The following is a 15483-nucleotide window of genomic DNA, read 5'->3' on the forward strand; positions in this document are numbered from 1 at the left end:
GTATGTTAGCTGGTCCGGAAGAAAAATCCAGTGTCATGATGTATATGGTTTATGAATGAATTATGGAAAATAACACTTCTCCGTTTATCACTTTAATGTTTATCACCAACGTTATTAACTTCCTATACTATAGACATGACTATAAGGCTGCATTCACACCTGGGCATTTTCAAACGCGGGCAGAATCGTTCTGAAAAGTTGGAATTCATTAGAAAACAATAAAACAAGGCAAATTTTGACGGATTTCATACATACATATAAATTCGGATGCATTTTTGATTATTCGGAGATTCGGATGTATCCGAATCTCTGAATAATCAAAAATTCATCTGAACTTGTATTCGGACCGAAACACATTGCACATGTCTAGTGTGTGTATATATACTGTGTGTGTATGTGTGTATATGTATATATATATATATATATATATATAATATACACAGTATACCCTGTTTCCCTGAAAATAAGACTTTTATTAACCCGAAGTGCCCAGCCAACTCTAGTATCTCCTGACACACTGTGGGTGTCTCTGCCTCTCTCACTTGCAGGGAGATCATCCAGTGGGGGGGGGGTTGGCATCTACACTGCACCCCAGACACCTGCATCTTCCTTGTCCCCATCCTGCATTAAGTGGGATCCACTCCGGAGATCAGATCTGTGGGAGCCGTTGGGAGACAAGCTGTCACTTGTAAACACAGAAGCCAAGTGATAGTGGTGAGCAGGGAGCAGAGGGTCTGAGCCGGAGGTGGTGGAGCTGAGTTCCACTAAGTTCCAGCTGAAAAAAGGCCCTGCTCCTTACCTCTGCACTCTATACATTATATACTCCTTATCTCTGCACGCTATACAATCTATACATTCTACTGTAGACTCCTGACCAAGGTGTTAATTGTCTTTATGGTTTCTAATTATTTAATGAAGCTCTCAGGTGGTGTGTCAGTTCTCTGTCTGTATTTTATGTTCAGAAAAGAATTAAGCACCCCAGATGGAATTCAAACCCACATCCCTGAATAAGGATGCCATTACCTTACCCGTTAGGCCACAGGGCTTTGCTCGTATTTTTTGTTTGTTTTGGGGGAGGGGTTATTATTTTGTGAAATGTACAATTAGTGTACAATCAATTTTTATTGGAGATAAATCCATAGAATGAAATTATTCTAGGGCTTTGATGGACATATTATCTCCAAAGGAGGAAAAATTCCTTCCTGTTCCATAAGGCGATCGGATAATCCCTGAATCATCAGTCTAGGGTGTCTAGTTCATCTCCCTGTACATTGTTCAGAATGTAGAGACGGGACCCCAACATCAAGGGCCCACAATCCAGAAGGCCATTTAGAAAGAGGTCTGATCTCAAACTCCACCCCTCCAGGGAGAAACCTATCCCAATTACTGCCAGAGTCACTGCTGCACATATAATTGGAAGAAAATGTGGAGGAGGAGCGGGCTATGGAGGAGGAGTCTAAATGGCATGCCTTAAACCACTTACAGTGGAACTATACTCGCCTCCCCTCACACCCCCCACCGTCTTCTAGGTTCCAGCTCTTCAGCCATCTTGATTGACTAGCTATGAGGCCAGACTGAGCACAGCCTCAGTACTTTCCTGAGCCAAACGGTGATAAGAGGAATGCAGGAGACATGCCCCCTCTCCTTCTGCATTCCTCTTGCCGCCGCTTGTCTACAGAGATTTCCTGTCTCCTTCCTAGCTATGTAGTCAGGCTTGGTGCCCCCACACTTTCCCCAACAACATACCTAGGAAGGGGATGTCCACTTTTCTCAGCTCTAGGCACTTTCCTGAGACAAATAGTGACAAGAGGAATGCAGAGGACATGCAAAAGGTTGAGAAACAATGCTCTAAGATATGGAAATTACAGGTAAGTCAAACTTCCTCTGATTGCAACCACTGACACCAATGTTGGGGGTTATTATTGCTGAAATTGATCACTCATGCTGGGGCAATTACCATCCCCACTAATACCAATGTTGGGGGTTATTATTACTGCAATTGATTACTCATGCTGGGGCAATTACTGTCCCCACTAATAACAATGTTAGGGGTTATTATTCCTTTAGTTGCTCACTCATGCTGGGGCAATTACTGTCCCCACTAATACCAATGTTGGGGGTTATTATTACTGCAATTGATCACTTCTGCTGGGGCAATTACCGTCCTCACTAATACCAATGTTGGGGGGTTATTATTCCTTCAATTGATCACTCCCTACATCCTGGTATAAGAGACAAGCAAGATATCGCCCCAGGTGGGACTCGAACCCACAATCCCTGACCGAGGAGGCCAGTGCCTTAACCATTAGGCCACCGGAGCTTTGCTATCTAGCTATATCCATCTATCTATCACCCCCCCCCCTCCAATATCTATCCATCTAACATCTATCTATATTTTAATTTTTATCTATCTAATATTTTTCCATCTATCACTCATCCTCCCCCCCTATATCTATCTATGTATCTATTTATCTATCTATTCATCTCTGACTCCTCAGAGATGAGCCATCTTCAGCCCTCTTCGGAACCCTAAACCTTATGATGATTCAGAGGAAGGCAAAAACCCCCCTTGGTCATATTATCTCCAAAGGGGTAAAAATTCCTTCCTGACCCCATAAGGCGATCGGATAATCCCTGAATCATCAGTCTAGAGTGTCCAGTTCATCTCCCTTTACATTGCTCAGAATGTAGAGACGGGACCCCAACATCAAGGGCCCACAATCCAGAAGGCCATTTAGAAAGAGGTCTGATCTCAAACTCCACCCCTCCAGGGAGCAACCTATCCCAATCACTCCCAAAGTCACTGCTGCACATACAATGGGCAGGAAATGTGGAGTAGAGGTGGGCTATGGGGGAGGAGTCTAAATGGCATGCCTTGAACCACTTGAAGTGGAACTATACTCGCCTCCCCTCACATCCATGCCACCCTTGAAATCTTCACTTCACTGTCTTTTAGGTTCCAGATCTTCAGCCATCTTGATTGACTAGTAATGAGGTCAGACTGAGCGCAGCCTCAGAACTTTCTTGAGACATTCCTCTTGCCGCGACTTGTCTCCGGAGAGTTCCTGTCTCCTTCCTAGCTATGTAGTCAGGCTTGGTGCCCCCACACTTCCCCCAAACAACATGCCTAGGAAGGAGATGTCCACTTTTCTCAGCTCTAGGCACTTTCCCGAGATAAATGGTGACAAGAGGAATGGAGAGGGAATGCCCCCCCATTCCTTCTGCATTCCTCTTGCCGCTGCTTGTCTCAGGAGAGTACCTGTCTAGCTATGTTGTCGGACGGCTGCAGGTGTAGAGGGTGCACTCAGTCTGACCTCATGGTTTTAGATTTTGAGGGCGGCGGGGGTGTGAGGGGAGTATAGTTCCACTTTAAGTGGTTCAAGCCATGCCATTTAGACTCCTCCCTATATTGTGTAGGTGTGTGGACCTTAAAATTCTGACTTCTTCAATTTTCGGTGTCTCCGGTGGAGCTTTCCGAGTCTCCGGTGGAGCTTTCCGAGTCTCCGGTGGAGCTTTCCGAGTCTCCGGTGGAGCTTTCCGAGTCTCCGGTGGAGCTTTCTGATTCTTCTTCTTCTTCTTCTTCTTCTTCTTCTTCTTCTTCTTCTTCTTCTTCTTCTTCTTCTTCTTCTTCTTCTTCTTGGGCAATAAATTCCTCTATCTTCATGTTTAAATTTTTCGTTTGTCTCAAAATCTGGAAGGAGAAAATGACATTCGTCAGTGTTCCAGATTTATACAGTAAATGGTGACAAAGCTTGGTAAGCCCAACCCCCGAGGTGCAACAAATACCCCAAGAGGGATCCTTCAATCCTAGCTCCCTCTAGTGATCAGAAGAAGCACTGCACTGCATTAACACATCCTTGACGTATATATAGATACAGTGACTCTGTGCTGTCGCCCCAGGACAGGAAGTATGTGTCTGGTGGGATTAAGCTGTGTGCCTGACACATACATAATAATTCTCACCAATAATAAACAGAATTCCTTCAGACAAGTCCCCAGACCATGTGATCACAAAATCACAAATGTGAGAGTTCTGTACAAAAAACACGTCTTGGATGCTGCTGAATAATCTCCCCTCCCCCAATATACACGGACCCCTCCATTATTCATATACTTACCGGCTGTGATGTAAATGCTGCGGGTGACTTTCCTTTCTCCACCTCGGCCCAGTCAGTCATCTTGAAAAATGGATGCCTTCTGATGTCACGTACCAGGCGCGCCCGTTCATCCTGGTCTTCGCATAAGAGCTGTAAAAAAAGAAAGAAATATGATAAGAAACATGGAGAACAATAACAATATGTGACCAATAGAACTCCCGATCGTAATCTTTGATTCTGACAGTGACATATTTCAGCTTTCTTGATTTTGCTTGTAAACCTGCCACTATGTTATGATTGGATCGGGTTGTAGCATGGTCCTGGTATAGTACATGCTCAGGAGGACTATAAGTGAAGGCAGATCCTTCCACTAAGCAGTCAGTGTGATAAAAGTATTGCTATGACCCACATGAATGTGTGGTGGAAAGAATGTAGAGTTGTGTGTTCTGAACTCCTAACAAGGTCTGTATAACCTGGAAAGAGTTTTGTCTGTAAAGAGAAGGTAAAGCTGTGTATACTCACCATATCTATGAGATCCTTGAGGTGAACATCCTTGTCCTTTGGACGAATCCGGTGCAAAGGAAGGCCTGGCGTGGTCCCCTGGGTTTTCTTCATCTCTTTGAGCTCATGCACGCTAACGGACATCTGATTCACTATCACTCCCAAGGAGTAATAGTCCACTGTGGTGTTGTATGGGTGCCCTTTTAGGATCTATAGAAACATAAGGAGAGAAAAAAGGATGAGAACATTCCTATTCCTATTCCAGGCAAAGGATAGACGGGACTCCATGCTAACATATATGATGTATGAAGCCCTCCAGGAGTCCTAAAATTTTGCTCAAAATACATCAAACTAAGGCGGAGCTTGTGAATGTTGGCGGTGGGGCCTACCAATTATATATAGTCAAAACTTTTGTTTTATATGTTATGGATAGAGTACGGAAGGGCTGAGACCCCTGCCAGTTTATTTTTGCTGTCTGTGTGCCATTGGGAGAATTTCCCTTCACTTCCTGTCCCCGGGATTCAAGAGGAAGTCAAAGGAATTCTCCCAAAGTGAGAGAAACTCTACTCTAATGCTGCGTACACACTGTCGAATTTTCTGGCGGGAAATGTTTGGATGTGAGCTTGTTGTCAGAAAGATCCGTCTGTGTGTATGCTCCATCGGACATTTGCTGTCGGACTTTCCGCCAACAAATGTTTGATAGCAGGTTCTCAAATTTTCCGCCAACAAAACGTTGTTGTCGGAAAGTCAGATCGTGTGTACACAAGTCCGTCGCACAAAAGTTCACACATGCTCGGAATCAAGCAGAAGGAGCCGCACTGGCTATTGAACTTCCTTTTTCTCGGCTCGTCATACGTCTTGTACGTCTTGTACGTCACCGCGTTCCCACGTTTGTAATTGTTGGCCAACAATTGTGTGACCGTGTGTATGCAAGACAAGTTTGAGCCAACAAGCTTCGAACAAAAATCCACGGTTTTATTGGCGGAAAGTTTCATCATGTGTACGCGGCATTAGGATCTTGTCCCCAAACAGGTGTCACCACTGGAAGACTTTCCTCTATTCCTGTTCTGGGGACAGCTGTAAACATTTTGCATCCTGTTGTATTTTCTTTCTCGCTAACAATGGTCACCAGTACACATAAAGAGTGTGACTTCCCTTATGAGGACACCAATAAAAACCTGCGAGAGGGTCTAACCCTAGCCTTTTAGTCTGCATTCATACATTGGCCTTTTTTTGCTGCACATCGTGTGAAGGTTGTCGCCTCCCAAAAAAAGTTCAGGAGCTTCTTTTAGGCAGCATGCTTCAAGCAATGCGGTTTACCACAATTGCAGCGCAGTTGATCACGTGACAATCGTGGAAGAACCGCACTGCGTTTTTAGGTGGGATTCAAATAAATGGCATCCTAAATGTACATTGTGCGATTTGTCATTCACACCTGGGTATTTGGAAGTCAAGATTCAAAATGTCCATGTGTGAATGTGGCCTTAATGAAAGGGGAGCCCCTTTATCTCTTCTCTATATTCCGTAGTAAATATTACAATTCAGTCTAATATCCGGAATCTTACCTCTGGGGCCATGTAACCGTGTGTCCCCACACATCCTTCGATCTTAACGTTCTTAGTGACTCCGGCCACTGAGAGACCAAAATCACTGATCCTGATGTGACCGTTGCGGTGCAGTAGAATGTTCATGGGTTTGATATCTCTGTGAAGAAAAGAAGTGAACCGTTAGCTCTGCATATCCCACATTATAATAAAGAAAGAAAAGATACAAATATACATGTATACAAAGAAGAATGAAGATTGATGGGTGGACATTGGCTTCTCTTATATCCGCCTACAAGGAAGATCTCTGTCCCGGAGTTCCCAGCTCCGCCCACCTGCTATATTCATCATGAGGAGGTCTCACTCCTCTTGCTGGATTTGATATAAATCCTCCATTAAGCAGAATATGGCATGAGCAGGGAGAATTGTACAGCAGATGGAAGGAGACAGCACAGCTGGGAAGTCTTCCTGATTTAATAAAACATACCAGAAGCCAAGGGGTGATTGTTAGTAAAGGAGGGGGGAGGGGGGAATATGGGAAAATGGGACTTTATATGAAACACAACACTTGGGGAGATCGAATCACTCAATGATAGTAAATAAAATATTTACTAATGACACAATTGAGTGCAATAGATAACATGATTGGTAGAAAAATAGATGATACAAAATAAGGATAAAAATAATCACGTTTATCTTTATTTTGTATCATCTATTTTTCTACCAATCATGTTATCTATTGCACTCAATTGTGTCATTAATAAATATTTTATTTACTATCATTGAGTGATTCGATCTCCCCAAGTGTTGTGTTTCATATAAAGTCCCATTTTCCCATATTCCCCCCTCTCCCCTCCTGTACTAACCAATAGGGATGGAGACCTGTGTACTGGAAAGTCATGGTCTCATATAAAGTCCCATTTCATCTTTCTATTTTAAGGGGTGATTGTTAGTCAGCTAATTTAATACTTACCTATGGACGATCCCACGAGCATGGAGGAATTGCAGGCCACAAATAATCTCGGCAGTGAGACATCTGAAGGAGAAGGAAAAATGTGAATTAGTATTCAAAAATATCACAGAGCAATAAAAGGTAAAGATGAAGAGACTTCCCCCTATAGTACATAGGGGTGTGGATGGACGGGGCTCAGTGGGAGTGGCCTGGTTGTGTCACTGCCTGTTCTCAGTGGTCAGCCACCCCCCCCCCCGACTCCATCACAACGCCGTCATTGGACTTACCTTATGATGTTGTCCTCAAATGGAGCTAAAGTTAATATCAGTTCAAATAAAGTCCCGCCACTCAGGTATTCCATGACAAAGAACAGATAATCCTGTGTGAAAAGAAGAGATAAAGGTTACATTAGAGACAAGTAAGATTTCACTTTGTGGAGGAATATAGGAAGGCAGGGGGTAAAGTACAGGAATAGGATAAAAAAAGCCTGGGAGATAAAAAGACTTACCTCTGTTTGGAATGTTGTAAATAGACGAGTGATATATGGCTGGTTCCTGCACTGTTCCAGTATGTTACACTCTTCATTGTCATCGGCGGATTCACATCCTTCCAGTTTAATCATCTTTATCGCCACCTTCAGTCGAATGGAGGGATGGGAGGCCAACATCACCTTCCCAAAGCCCCCTTCTCCAAGTTTTTTATGGATGGTAAAATCTTTCCATGTCCTCTTCTTCACGCTTTCCTCATCCTCGGTGTCATTGGTGGTTGGGTCATTGTTTGCTTCTGGGGAGAGTAAAAAAAAATATATATATTATTTCTTTTCCTGCTATTTGAGGTTTACAAGTCTATAGGGGACAGATGGCTGCAGATAAACGGGTACAATTTATGTAGGAGGATTTGTTTAATCCCTGTGTATCACCTGAGGCCAGTCACTTCACTGGGTATATGGAGGGTGTCCAATCACTTTAAATGCGTTTCCTTTTACATAAGTGAATGTGATTGGTGTTGTTGGAAATGATCTGGTGTCACTCGTCTCTCTTTATGGGAATTCTATACATGGACAATGTGGGGGTTCTGCGCCCCCCCCCCCCGGAGTCCATTCTCAGTGCTCAGCTTTCTGTACCAGGACTAGTGTAAGTGCTTCTAATTCACCCCAAATAACCAGATTTATACTTTGTGGTCACCAAGAGATGGAAATCCTAATGTGACCTCTGACTGCGCTGAGATCTTGGTGATAAAGACCACCGATCTGCTACATTCCATACACAGGCTGTGCTTCCTGCTTAGTATGCCTGTGATTTTCTCTTCCTCCCTCTCATTGCAATCCCATCATTCTGCTTATCCTAATTATTAATCATTCCAATATTCTATATTGGTTTTATCTCAGACGTTGTACAACAAGGGGGGCTACCTGAACTCTAGTGATGATCTATAGACAGAAATATATATATATATATACACTGCACTTATTAAAGTGGTATAATTAAACAATAGAGAGTGGTGTGTCTGCAGGAGCAGGGGGGCGAGTCCTGTTATGGACACTATAATAGAAGGAAACCTTTTTTTTTTTTGCTCCTGCAGCCCCCCCATACAGAGCCCAGAACACGACTGTCCACATGACTACCAGTGACCATGATGGGAATGGCAGTGATGGGGGGAGTCAATCTGTCAGCCTGCCATGTGCAATCATTTAGTTTACAGTTGGTCTGTCTGTCAGGTCTGTGCATCTCCTTCACATCCCATACCTGTCAGCTCACACCTGTCACCTTCAAATCTGATTGGCTGCCCAACGGTCAACTGAAGAGTCGGCCAACTGACAAATGCTGCTGTTAATTGCATTGTCTCAGTATTTCCTGCTACAGGAAGGGTCCCAATGGAAAGATTTCCCTTCATTATCTGTTCTGTATATACAGCAAGACTTGGGAAGAAATATCTCAGTCCCCTCCTAGACCGTTGTCACCGAAAGCCGTGTCCCCATCAGAAGATTTCCCCCTCTATTCCTGTCCTGGTGGATCTTCCATCACTTTCCCTCCTGGTGTCATTGGTGATCATGAATCTCCCTAATGGAGACCTGACAGGGCTTCTAACACTTCCCTACTCTATGCAGTGACCCTTCTAGGTGTATATAGCAGTGACCCCCAGTGTATATAGTATATATGTAGGAGACATACATTATATTACTCTACAGTGCTTGCATTATTTTGTCTAGTATAATACTTACCAATGACCTCATCTTTTGTGAATTTTGGTTCAGGAATGGGCTGAAGTCCGTCTTCAGCTTCCTCGCCCCCCCGCCCATTTGCCCTCCCCTCACCCCTTGGAGGGGTGGTATCCTCAGGTGGGCGGTCCTCTATTATGGGGTTCACACTGAGAAGTACGTTTTCCTCTTTGGTGGTGATCAGAGGATTCGTCACATTGTGTCTTCCCTTCATCTTCTTCAATAGCTGTCTAATTGCCCAACACCCACCCTTCTGGGGGGTAGGTATTATAGGCTGGGTGGTAGGTGGGTGATCCTCTGTTATGGGGTTCACACTGAGAAGTACAACGTTTTCCTCTTTGGTGGTGATCAGAGGAGTCGTCACATTGTATCTTCCCTTCTTCTTTTTAATTAGCTGTCTAATTGCCCAACACCCACCCTTCTGGGGGGTAGGTATTATAGGCTGGGTGGTAGGTGGGTGATCCTCTGTTAAAGGTCCCACTTTCAGTAATAAAACAGATTCCTCTGTGATGGTTTTCAGGGAATCCTGCAACTGATACTTTTTATTTCTCCCAAAAAGCCGCATCATTTTCAAATAATGAGCAACAACGCAGAGAAATTCAGAATCGCCTCCTTCTCCTTCAGACACTAGACTCTGACTGAGCTCCAACTGCCACAAACTGGTTTATCTTAAGGTTCTGCTGTGTTGCCATGACAATAACTGCCAATATGCAAATGAGGTCACATGGCTCTGCCCACTGCTGTGTTGCCATGACAATAACTGCCAATATGCAAATGAGGTCACATGGCTCTGCCCACTGCTGTGTTGCCATGACAATAATTGCCAATATGTAAATGAGGTCACTCCCAACTGGTAAACGACACATTTTTTCTTTGGTAAACAATTTTTTTTTTTTCTAATAAAAATACATTTGGGACATCTGTGGTGTATTTACATCTGCTTTCTTTCATGTTTAACCACTTAAGGACCAGCCTCGTTTTGGATTTCAGGTGTTTACATGTTTAAAACAGTTTTTTTTGCTAGAAAATTACTTAGAACCTCCAAACATTATATATTTTTTTTTCTAACACCCTAGAGAATAAAATGGCGGTTGTTGCAATACTTTTTTTTGCACCGTATTTGCGCAGCGGTCTTATAAGCGCACTTTTTTTGGAAAAAATTCACTTTTTTGAATAAAAAAATAAGACAACAGTAAAGTTAGCCCAATTTTTTCTTATATTGTGAGATATAATGTAACGCCAAGTAAATTGATACCCAACATGTCACGCTTTAAAATTGCGCCCGCTCGTGGAATGGCGTCAAACTTTTACCCTCAAATATCTCCATAGGCGACGTTTAAAAAATTCTACAGGTTGCATGTTTTGCGTTACAGAGGAGGTCTAGGGCTAGAATTATTGCTCTCGCTCTTCCGGTCACGGCGATACCTCACATGTTTGGTTTGACCACCGTTTCCATATGCGGGCGCTACTCGTGTATGCGTTCGCTTCTGCGCACAAACTCGTCGGGACAGGTTTTTTTTTTTTAAATTACCTCCTCTGTAACGCAAAACATGCAACCTGTAGAATTTTTTAAACGTCGCCTATGGAGATTTTTGAGGGTAAAAGTTTGACGCCATTCCACGAGCGGGCGCTATTTTGAAGCGTGACGTGTTGGGTATCAATTTACTTGGCGTAACATATCTCACAATATAAAAAAAAATTGCGCTAACTTTACTGTTGTCTTATTTTTTTATTCAAAAGTGAATTTTTTCCAAAAAAAGTGCGCTTGTAAGACCGCTGCGCAAATACAGTGCAAAAAAAAGTATTGCAACAACCGCCATTTTACACTGTTCAAAAAACAAAAAAAAAAAAAATTGTGTCACTTTTATTCCTATTACAAGGGATGTAAACATCCCTTGTAATAGAAAAAAGCATGACAGGACCTCTTAAATATGAGATCTGGGGTCAAAAAGACCTCCAATCTCATATTTACACTAAAATGCAATTAAAAAAAGTCATTTCAAAAAATGACATTTAAAAAAATATGCCTTTAAGCATACCTCCCAACTTTTTTGAGATGGGAATGAGGGACACCTACTTGCGAATGTATGTAGGCATAGGACACGCCCCCTGGGACACCCCCTTAAAGGAGAATTAACCCAAAAAAAGTTAATTAAATCCACAATGACTTTTTTTTTGCCATTCCTATTCTTTTATATTGGCTTTTAACATTTACAAATGCAGCTATTTTGAATTTAGATGAAAGGTTTAGCACTGGGAAACATATTTTGAAAGATAAAAAGTGCATTTTATATACAACTATGTGGATCAGACCAAAATGAGGGACAAATAAGGGGGAAAGAGGGACAGAGGGACATTGCTCCAAAGCAGGGACAGTCCCTCGAAATCAGGGACAGTTGGGAGCTATGCTTTAAGAGGCGTGGGCGGAAGTGATGTTTTGACATCGCTTCCGCCCAGCAGTGTCATGGAGACGAGTGGGCGCCATCTTAGCCTCACTCGTCTCCAGGCACAGGACAGAGACGGATGCGATCGCCTCCGCCGCTACCGACGGCTCCGGTAAGCGGCGGAGGGCACTGGATCGCGGCGGGAGGGGGGGGCCCTCTCCCGTCACCGATAAAAGTGACCTCGCGGCGAATCCGCCGCAGGGACCACTTTTATCAGAAAGCCGGCTGCCGCCGGCAGTCCGGAAGTGGTTTATACCTCCAGAGCATCATAAAATCATTTTATTCCTGTTTGTAGACTCCATTCTCAAAGCTGTTACACCAGCATGAGCTGTTCTGTTTTTAGCTCAGTGACCTTTCAAAGCTGCTGGCCGTTTACTGAAAAATAACTGACTGTTTTTTTAAACCACTTGGCACCCAGGCCAATTAATTCTGACATTTCTCTCCTACATGTAAAAATCATCATTTTTTTTGCTAGAAAATTACACAGAACCCCCAAACATTATATGTTTTTTTTAGCAGACACCCTAGAGAATAAAATGGCGATCGTTGCAACTTTTTATCTCGCACGGTATTTGCGCAGCAATTTTTCAAACGCATTTTTTTGGGATAAAAAAACAATTTCATCCATTTAAAAAAAAAAAAAAAAAAAAAAACAGTAGCTAGTTAGGCCAAACTTTTTGTATAATGTGAAAGATGACGTTACGCCGAGTAAATAGATACCTAAAATGTCACGCTTCAGTCAGGCGTCCCAACACTTTTGGTAATATAGTGTAAAACAAAAGGCCTCTGTAGAAGTGATTAGTAATTGTTTATTTTTCTTTTCCTCTTCAGTCATATCACAGCGGCCATTTTTACTTCTGGAACATGTGACAGGAAGTTCTCAGGATATATCCAAGATCCCGGGGTGACAACACTGGAAATACCGATAATTGTAAGTGAATGGAAACAATGTATCATATCAGTATGTGGCTCTGTATGGGGGGGGGAAGTCCACTCTAATGCTGGGTTTACACTGATGCGATACGGGAAACGCACAGGAATTATTGCGTTTTCCGCACCGCATAGCAATCGCACTGTGTTCATACCATCTGCTGCGGGTGGCAATTAAAACTTAACGACGTCCCCAAAAGCAGGTCGCAGAAAGCAGTGCGTTTTGCTAAAATCGGATCACATGGGTACAAACTCCCATGGGACCCGATTCCAGTGCGGATGCAGTGCGATTTGAGCCATGTGAAATGATGGACTCAAATCGCACTGCACATAATCACATGTGATATGCACAGGAATGCGGTGCGATTCCTGTGCGAATTACATACGATGTGACGTGTCCCATCAGTGTGAACCCGACCTATAGCCGACCTAAACTCATCCATTTAACTTTCCCAAAGCAGCTACATTTACATCTGGTTCACCCCGGGACCGCACAGGAACTCATGCTGCATTCCTGTTCTGATTCCCGCGCACTCCCATGTGGTGAGATTTTTGAGGTGCAAACAGGGGCGGAAGTACAGGAGTCGCAAAAGTCGCCACTGCGACTGGGCCTCATGCTGCAGGGGGCCCGTGTGCCCCCCTCTCCCCGAGCGGTGGCTGCATATGGGACCGAGCTCCCCGATCCTCAGCCGATGCGTAAATCGACAGTGCAGGAGCTCGGTCACGCTGTAATTACACTGAAAGTGAAAGCAAGTGAAACGTGTCTAGCACAGTGTGTATTGTGCTCTCTGCCTCCCCCTACAGTGCAGTACCAGGCATGGAGAGTGAAGGTATAGAGCTGCAGCTGCAGATTTTTAAAAAGGCGATCTATATATGTTTGTATGCATGTGTGTGTCCTTTTATGTGTGTGTCTACATGTTTGGGTGTGTGCATGTGTGTGTTTTATGTGTGTGTGCGTTTATTTGTGTGCATATGTTTACGTGTGTGTTTACTCATGTGTGTGCGTTTGTGTGTGCATGTGTGTATGTTTGTATGTGTGCATGTAATTATATGTATATGTGTGTGTATTTGCGTATGTGTGTGTTTACATGCGTATATGTATACACATTACTTAATCCCCCTTTTTCTTTACGATCAGAACAGATTTTTTTAGAGTGGGTTCAGTGGCGGAATTATCAGAGTTGCAAATGCAACTGGGCCCTGTAGTTCTCCGCCACTTCAGGGGGCCCACCAGCTGCCCACCTGCCGCGTGAGGGGCCCACCTGACTGTCCGAGGGTGTGTGTCCGTGTCTCACTGTCGGGTTCATGCCGTGGGGAGGGGGGCTTTCACCCGCTACGCCTGAGGGGAGAGACCGTGAGAGAGAAGCGCTGAGAGACTGTTTGTGGGCTCCGCCCCTGTCCCCGCCCCCGCCTATCCAGAAACAGAGAGACTGTAAGGGAGGCGGGGCGGACACTAAAAAAACTCAGCAGACCAATTCAGTGAAGGCGGGGGAGGAGCTCTCCCCTCTGCCATTGCGCAGTGTGTGGAATACCTACGGTCACGGTTTACGGTGTGACCTGAGGCAAGCAAGGCATTCCTGGAGGAGGCTCTCCTTAAGAATAATTTCTGAGGCAGGGGAATCGATTGATTGATTGGCGGTAAGTCACCATTTTGCACTGCAATCGATCGATCCCAACCTCCACCACCACTGCCTCTTACTGATTCCCATCCCCCCACCACCACCACTGATCTCATCCCTATCCCCCCACCCCCATCACCTCTACAACAGTGATGGGGGTGGGGGGATAGGGATGAGATCAGTGGTGGTGGTGGGGGGATGGGATCAGTAAGAGGTCCCCCTCCAGTACCACCACCACCCCCCCTCCAGGTTGCACTGGTGACATCGGCTGCATTGGGGACACCGGCTGCATTGGGGACACCGGCTGCATTGGGGACACCGGCTGCATTGGTGACAACGGCTGCATTGGTGACACAGGTTGCACTGGGGACACAGGTTGCATTGGTATCAAAATCATGCTTTTTTTGGGGGGGGGGCCTTTCATGATTTCTTGCACCGGGGCCCTGAGGTTTCTAGTTACGCCTCTGGTGGTCCTAGCAACCAATCTCTAGCCTGCTATTATGAAAAGTTGCCCGGCAGCTCCGCATCCAGTGCTACTGTGCCTCTGTATTCAGTTCAGAATTGTCCCGCCTCCTGCTCTCCGCTTTGTGAAAGGTAGGAGAGTGAAGGGAGGAAAGGACATGGCTGTAAACTTCTGAAGGATGGGGATCAGGGGTCATGTAAAGGGGAGAAATACTGTGGGGGTGTGTGAAAGGGGCAGTGCTTTGGGGGTGATATGTGAAGGGGACAGTGCTGTGGGGGGGGGGATGTGAAGGAGGACAGTGCTGTGGGGGGGGGGGATGTGAAGGAGGACAATGCTGTTGGGGGGTAGTGAAGGGGGACAGTGCTGTTGGGGGGGGGGATGTAAAGGGGGACAGTTTCTAAGGGGGGGTGTGAATGGGGACAGTGGCTAAGGGGGGGATGTGAAGGGGGACAGTGCTGTGGGGGGTGAAAGGGGCAGTGCTTTGGGGTGATATGTGAAAGGGACAGTGCTGTGGGGGGGGGGGGTGAAAGCGGCAGTGCTTTGGGGGTGATATGTGAAGGGGACAGTGCTGTGGGGGGGTGAAAGGGGCAGTGCTTTAGGGGTGATATGTAAAGAGGACAGTGCTGTGGGGGTGGGGGGGTGAAAGGGGCAGTGCTTTGGGGGTTCAAGAGACAATAAATCTCTTTACATTCAAGAAGTTTCTGGCGCCCAAGAA

At 44.9% G+C, this 15483-nt stretch overlaps 1 protein-coding gene and 1 non-coding gene across 2 annotated transcripts in view; one reads left to right on the forward strand and one right to left on the reverse strand.

Annotated features, from left to right (window-relative positions):
• Positions 1 to 2247: 2247 nt before the first annotated feature.
• TRNAR-CCU (transfer RNA arginine (anticodon CCU)) lies at positions 2248 to 2320 on the reverse strand. Its single transcript has one exon. It is a non-coding gene; the product is annotated as a tRNA-Arg (tRNA).
• Positions 2321 to 12598: 10278 nt separating this feature from the next.
• LOC141111166 (uncharacterized) overlaps positions 12599 to 15483 on the forward strand; it is a 169961-nt gene continuing 167076 nt past the window's right edge. Inside the window, exon 1 of the mRNA XM_073603210.1 lies at positions 12599 to 12687. The gene's annotated coding sequence lies outside the window, so the exon portion shown is untranslated. The remainder of the gene's footprint in view (positions 12688 to 15483) is intronic.

This window comes from Aquarana catesbeiana, linkage group LG10 (assembly GCF_042186555.1).
Source record: "Aquarana catesbeiana isolate 2022-GZ linkage group LG10, ASM4218655v1, whole genome shotgun sequence".
NCBI lineage: Eukaryota > Metazoa > Chordata > Amphibia > Anura > Ranidae > Aquarana > Aquarana catesbeiana.